This window comes from Octopus bimaculoides, chromosome 10, assembly GCF_046866305.1.
Source record: "Octopus bimaculoides isolate indiv1 chromosome 10, ASM4686630v1, whole genome shotgun sequence".
Classification (NCBI taxonomy): Eukaryota; Metazoa; Mollusca; class Cephalopoda; order Octopoda; family Octopodidae; genus Octopus; species Octopus bimaculoides.
In genome coordinates this window covers 69,960,066-69,967,565 of record NC_142937.1, presented here as the reverse complement: position 1 = coordinate 69,967,565, position 7,500 = coordinate 69,960,066, and the positions used below count along the sequence as shown (strand labels likewise).

Here is a 7,500-nt window from a genome sequence, read left to right as displayed (position 1 = left end):
CAAAACGAAGCAAGGCAGTGAGCTGGCAGAATCGTTAGCATGCCGGGCAAAATGCTTAGCGGCTTTTCGTCCGTCTTTACGTTCTGAGTTCAAATTCCACCGGTGTCGACTTTGCCTTTCATCCTTTGCCTTTCATCCTTTCGGGGTCGATAAAATACGTACCAATTGAACATTGGGGTCGATGTGATCGACTTACTCCCTTCTCCGAAATTGCTGACTTTGAGGCAAAATTTGAAACCAATATTAAAAAAGAAGGAGACAAAGATATGAATATTCTTAAACATTAAAAACTACAAATTTAATGTATTGCTATTTTTCAAATGCTTTCTCTATGTTATAAGCACACACCTCATCACCACGCGTCTGTAAAAGGATTCTAAAAGTTGCTGAAGTCAGCAAAATATTCTTCTTGTAGTCACTTTGGATTAAGCATTTTATGTGGGCAATACAATTGGCATTTTGGATAAAAGGGTTAAGATAATTCATAATCATATAGAACACTCGTTCTTAAAAAAAAATCATTTATTTTAATGCTCTGCCACTGACATAATAACTTGGCTGACGTAGAGAGGGAAGTTGCCCTTTCTAAAAGGTTAAGTAAGATTTCAGATTTCTGCGACACAATGAACAATGCATTTTTGCCAGGCAACTTGAAATTCCATCAATATTCATTACATGGAATATCGATGGAATAATGATGAATATTCACTAAGAATTTCCCGTTCTGTCGAATTAAAGAACGTCAACCCGTGCATAGGACACGAATATACACGCTCTGAGTTAATATCGTAATAGTCTCTGTATTCTTCATCTGGGACATGCAAGTTAATTAAAAGCTGGCTAATTATTTGATGATTATCTTATTTGCGTTCACCTGAGACAATTATTTCCATGTGATGTCCCTCTTCAATTAATTTACAAGTTCAGGAGGATTCAGCTAATCTTGGGGTGTTTGAAAATTAATTAATTACAGAGAAAGCTGGTCAGTTACAGCTTATTAGAGTCTGCATAAATTTATATATATATATATATATGTATATATATATATATATATATATATATATATATATATATATATATATATATATATATACATATATACATATACACATATGCATACATCGTATGTATACATATATATATATATATATATATATATATATATATATATATGGATACATATGTACATATATCTATGCACATATGTATATATGTACATATACATTTGCATACACACATATACACATATATATAAATGTATATATATATGCATATATATATGTACACATATATATTAGTATACATATGTGTGCTTATATATATGTATACAAATATTCGAATGCGTTTGCATACATATTCATATGTACATCTGCATATATACATAAGTGTTCTAATCTTAATCTTTCGCAATTTCTAGATAATTTCGTTTTGTTCTAGACTAAATCTATTTTATGTTTTGCTATCAAAGTAGTTTACTGATTAAACAAGGCATTCATTTTAGTAAATAGATCTATCGTGTATTATTGGCTATATTGTATAGGTTGTTAATTAGTTTAATGATATTTCTACTATTTGTGTGTATGGTATGTGTATGTGTTAGTGTGTGTGTGTGTGTGTGTGTGTGTGTGTGTGTGTGTGTGTGTGTGTGTGTGTGTGTGTTTGTGTGTGTGTGTGTGGTTATGTGTGGGTACATGAATACACAACGTTTGCAGGTTTGAGTACAGAGGTTAGTGTATTTCTATAGTTATATGTGCGAAAGTCTCCATATATACATTTTGGTATGCTTTTGAATATCAATAGATATAGAATTATATATACGAGACGTCGACACGACAGATCATTATACGCAAAGTGTATGGAATGTGTGTATGTGTAAATTAATGTTTATTGTTGGCAGGCATGCGCACACAGGTGAATTTATTTCTATAGTTATAGATGCGAATGTCTGTATATATGTATATATATATATGCATTGGTATGCGTTTGTATATTATAAATAGATATAGAATTATATATATGCGTGTGTGTATGTACGAGGTGGGTGTCGACACGACAGATCGTTAGATAATACGAAGCTTAGTATTTAACAAGCTCTTACTTTTGTTCATGTATGGAAGAAGATACAAAGCTGTCGTCAGGTCGATATGTGCAGTGATTGGACATTTATTCTATTAAAGAAGTAGGGAATCTCGGATAATGAACGAAAGACTACGATCACAAATACAAGGAGCCAAAATGCGGTTCCTTCAAAGGATCTCTGGAGTAACGTTACTCGAGACGGGGCACATCTCCATGAGGAGTCACTACTTCTCCGCATTGAGAGGTCATAGCCCCGGTACTACGGAAAAGTAGTAACAGGAAAGAATCGCTAGATGGATTCTTCAAGCCTAGCCAACAAGCAGGCGACTTAGGGACAGACTAAGAATGATATGGTTGGATAATATCCACATTCTTAGTTTGTCACGCTTGGGAATAAATATATCGGGACAGCGTAATGGCAGTTGATTCTGATCGAACCCTGAGAACTCTCCCTCCACCCCACGGCACTCCCAAGGATTGCGGACAGATAAAATGGATGCTCAGGCTGAATTGTACCAGTTGAAGGATGTTTTCGAGGTATCTAGGCAAGGAGACATACAAAAATGAACAACATTTGTAACTGACAAGTGGTCTCATTTGTTCTGGGCGAAATTGTTGAGTAAGAGGTGTGAACGAATTTTGAGGATATAAAGAATGCGAGAGAAAACTTTTACCTTTTACGGCTATTGATGCAACAATTAAAGTTAGACAAGGGTCAATGGTGTCTTCATTTAGTTAATGCTTTATCGTTCTTTTTAGCTATCATCATGGTTTGAACCGGTGCAGACTGTTTGCTGTTGAAACTTATATCAAGAACTGTGAACCGAGGAAGTTATTTTTGTCGCATTTTCTATCAGAAGTGATAGAGTGACACTAGAGCAATCTGACAATGCCTTTATGTCTATAGAATAAGACCAAGATGAAATCCACAGGCAAACAACTTTACAAAAACGTTCTGATAAATGTAACTTTGTTTGACGTTCTCAAGGATGAGGGACCAATATTGCGTGATATGCCTACTTCAACTTTCAATGGTTCTTCATCAAATCTTTTGGTTTATCTAGGTTTATCTAGGTCTGTCATCAGTTTTGTTTCACTGAAAATTAAGAATACGAAGACGAATAATAATAATAATAATAATAATAATAATAATGATAATAATAATAATAATAATAATAATAATAATAATAATAATAATAATAATAATAATAATAATAATAATAATAATAAATCTATTTGAAAATGATACCAGGCTTACCATCTCTACAGGAGGTGCAAAAAATCGTACTAACTGGAACGACTCATGTACTAAGAAGAGCATTATCGCTGTGAAAACAACATCCATTCATGTTTTTTTTTTGTTTTTTTTTAAATACATGTTTTACCTATGAATTTGCGTGTGTAAATTGGGAATGCATACAAGGTTTCTCTGCCCTAGGTGTACGGAAAACACTCGGCGAGAAATGGGAAAAAATTTGAAGAAAGAAGAAAAAAAAAAAAAAAAAAAAAAATAATAATAATAATAACAATAATCTTAATATTAATAAAGAACCAATATAACCCCAGTTAAGAATGATAACACCAAGCGATATAACTTAAGAAAACCGTACAGAAATAACCCCAGTAAGACTGACACGAACAATAATAAAAATAAAAGTAACTATAGAAAGAAATATAATAATCATAACAGCAGCTTTACACTCTACACGAATACTGAGGACAGCTTCTACACCAAAAATAATAATATTAAAATTAAACGAAATAGTGATAAGAACTACATACAACCTATAAGTTAGTGTCACATAGGTCCTATTAACCACACCGGATATCCCTAATTAGGGATAACTCGCTCAGAGTACGCCGACGGTCAACTATCCGAACAGGCAGACACGTGGAAGTCATCTTAATTACTAACTACGCCTCCTTAGATTCAACCAACCTCTATTCTTCATCTACATCACAATGGATTTAATGAACGTTGAACCTAACTAAAATGTAAGACTTTCGAATCATTGAACATTTTCTTTTCCGGTTTCTCCCTCTATCTTTCACTCTATTCTTCTCTTTGTCTATCTCTACCTTCTTCGTTCTGATGACATCTACCATTTGCAATGAGGTGAATACATATTTACCTTAACACCGTACACAGGAACAGCTGTAAACTCACTCTTACTCTCACCTTACTTAACTAATTAAATAATGGCTTTTTAGCACCAAAGACACACTTCTCATTGTTGTTTTTCCTCCATTTTCTTATTGTCTATATATACATTAAACTATGGTTTACCTTTTAAATTACCTGCTACCGTATACCTTATAGCAAAGACCATACTTACTGCGGTAATTACCAGGAGTACCTTTAGATACATCTATCCCTAAGAGGGTTTAAACACCTTCTGAATCTTACTGCTAGACTCTTCCTAAACCTGAAACCACTGGCGCCGTCCCGTACACACTGTTTTCACAGCGGTGCATCAGCATGGCCGCAGCTCTGAACTGAAACTATAAACAACAACATAAACAACAAATATATAGGTAGATTGAGAGAGAATGAAAGAGGTAATAACATGTTAGCATTCGATATAAGATGTTAGATATCCAAATTGTAGACAAGTAGATGGAATGGTCGGAGAAAGAGAGAGAGAGAGGGGGGAAGAGAAGGGAAGAGATTCTCTTGTCACTTTTATTATTTTCTTTTTTGCGAATAGAACACGCCGTATAGTGTTTCAAAATAATGAGACAAATTCTTGTAGCAAGCAATAGATTGGGGATGTTAATCAAGTTCTATATCGCCTTTTGAAGGTAATGAAACGGATGCATATATGTAAAAAAATCATACTTATAGGCAAATTCACTAAATAACCATATTTACTTTGTGTGATGCAAGTGGCAAAATCTTTAATGAATTCTGGCAACTCCTCTCTCTACAATCTAGCTACCTTGGATGATGATAAATTATGATATACATAGTAGTGAATAAGCCAGAACATTGTATACATACATACATACATACCTACATACATACCTACATACATACATTTATATATCTGTATGTACACACACACACATACATTGTAGAATTGGTTGTAAACACCTTTCAAGAAGACCCATGTTCCCTATTATGACAAATATCTAAGGAATAAATCGAGAGAGAGAGGGAGAGAGAGAGAGGGAGAGAGAGAGAGGGAGAGAGAGAGGGAGAGAGAGAGAGGCGGGGAGAGAAAGAAAGAGTGAGAGAGGGGGAGAGAAAGAAAGAGTGAGAGAGGGGGAGAGAAAGAAAGAGTGAGAGGTGGGGAGAGATTAGTTTGCAAGCACGTGTGGATATATTCCATATTAATGTGATAATATATTTGTTTTTAGGTTTGAGTAAACACGATCTGAATTGCATGTTTAAGTTAACTTAAATGTGAACACACCAATTTGAAGTTTATCTCTCTTCTGGTTTTGAGAAGTGAATCATACAGATAACCAATTATTATTGTTTCGTGTCTATATCATATTTCTTTATATTTGTAAGCCATCTTACATATTCTTTGTATTATTTACTCAAACCATTCCTGCAACGTGGAAGAGTTCAGTAATTGGCAAAACCAGCAGGTGATCCATAGTTTGGACAGTTACACAGTAACAGAAAGTGGATTTCACATTATTTCCTTATTTCACTTAAGTTTCTTTGGTTAGAGTAAACAGAGCGTTCAGACAACGATTATCAATGAGCTTGCGCATTAACAAGGCATATGTTAATCCCTGAATGCAGCATGCTTGTTTAGAATATACTTATATTCAATGCGTTTCCATGACGTGATCTCACAAATTTTACGTAAGAAAGAACATAGTAGTTATTCTACTCCTATTTCAGATTTGAATAGTTCGTTCGAGACATACATAATCAGAACCGGCATTGCATTAAGCTTAAAGCAGCAAATAGTAAAGCTGAGTTGGAACAAAGTTTTAAGACTTTAAGAAAAAAACAAAAAAACATTAATTTCTGAGTAGTCATGTTTTGGTAAAAAAAAACAAAAAAAAAACTGGTGTCTCAAGAGGAAGGTGTTCCATGCTGTGTTTACATCAATCAATCTATTTCTGAATTTACAAAATACACACAGGCACACACAGCCGCCCCCACACACACTCAGGTGAATGCTTTGACACACAGAAGGATGATGATTACTATCATAGAATATGTGTATATGTATTTCCATACACATTTTCTCTGAGACAAGATTATACAACCAGTACAGTTCCATGTTTTGTATATACATAAATGCTATATAATACTGTATTTAAGTATACTGCCAGCGTGTAGAGGATGCCACATACAGATATATTCATGTGGGATATCAAATCAACTCGTCACACGTTTTGTTACATAAATAACTGGCTGTATATATTTTAAAAACCAATGTAATGTCGAAGTGTTTATGATTTGCAACCCCACAATCTGTCAGAGTAGGAAGAGTGTGGAATATATTTCTTATGGCAGTGGAAGAAGATGAGAATGACATTTGTAAACTGAAATTTCGGTCGTGCACATGACCATCTTTAGAGGTAAAGATTTTGTTGTTTAGTCTCACGTCTGCTAGGAAATGGTGGTTGAAGATGACCGACGGACGGATTATTGACTACTGCGGTTGCTTATGTATGATCGTGGGAAAAAACACAAACATTCACAGTAGACCCTTACATTACTGTATAGCCTCTAATAATACGTACATGTGATAATTGATATCATAGAAAAACATACTTAAAATGGTAGCAGAACAACTATACTTAGCTATCAGTGTGCTGAAAAGTAGTCGGTTTACAATGGCTTGACTTTTTTAAGGTGACCAGATGACCTGGGTCTTGTTGTATTGCATGTTGCACGCTAGTCTTCCTTTAACTTCACAGAAAAATATATGAAAATATTGCAAATAAACAATTCAGGGATTTCATAGAAATGGCTGATATCTAACAAGCTACTGTGTTTTATATTATAACCTAGTTTACGGTGTCATTTTTTCTAGAAGCGTGGAGTATGTTTTCCTCCGTATGTTTTACCTCGTGGATATTGTTCTCCAGACGTTGAGGCACAACATCAGCTGCCTCAACTTCACCGCTAGTTTGAAAACATCTGTAAAGATCATACACAGGCATTTGTACTCATCCTTGAAGAATTTATGAACAAGATTGAATAAATGTTATAATGTTAGAGCTGTTATCAAATATTTCTTTTATATTGAAAACAATCATAATCGCTGATCAATCCAATTTGATACAGGTGGGCCTTCAGTAACTAATAAACAACCTTTAAACCTAATTCACTTCACAAAAGATATCTACAAAATTCATGCGGAATGACTTTCTCATCATAAATGCCAGGTTCTCTCCCCGTTTAAGCATGGATGCATGTTGTATACGGTTAGCTTGTGCTGGAGATTT

At 34.3% G+C, this 7,500-nt stretch overlaps 1 long non-coding RNA gene across 1 annotated transcript in view; it reads left to right on the top strand.

Moving 5' to 3' along the window:
- LOC149133766 (uncharacterized) overlaps window positions 1-7,500 on the top strand; it is a 397,122-nt gene that overhangs the window by 101,913 nt on the left and 287,709 nt on the right. The window lies entirely within an intron of this gene.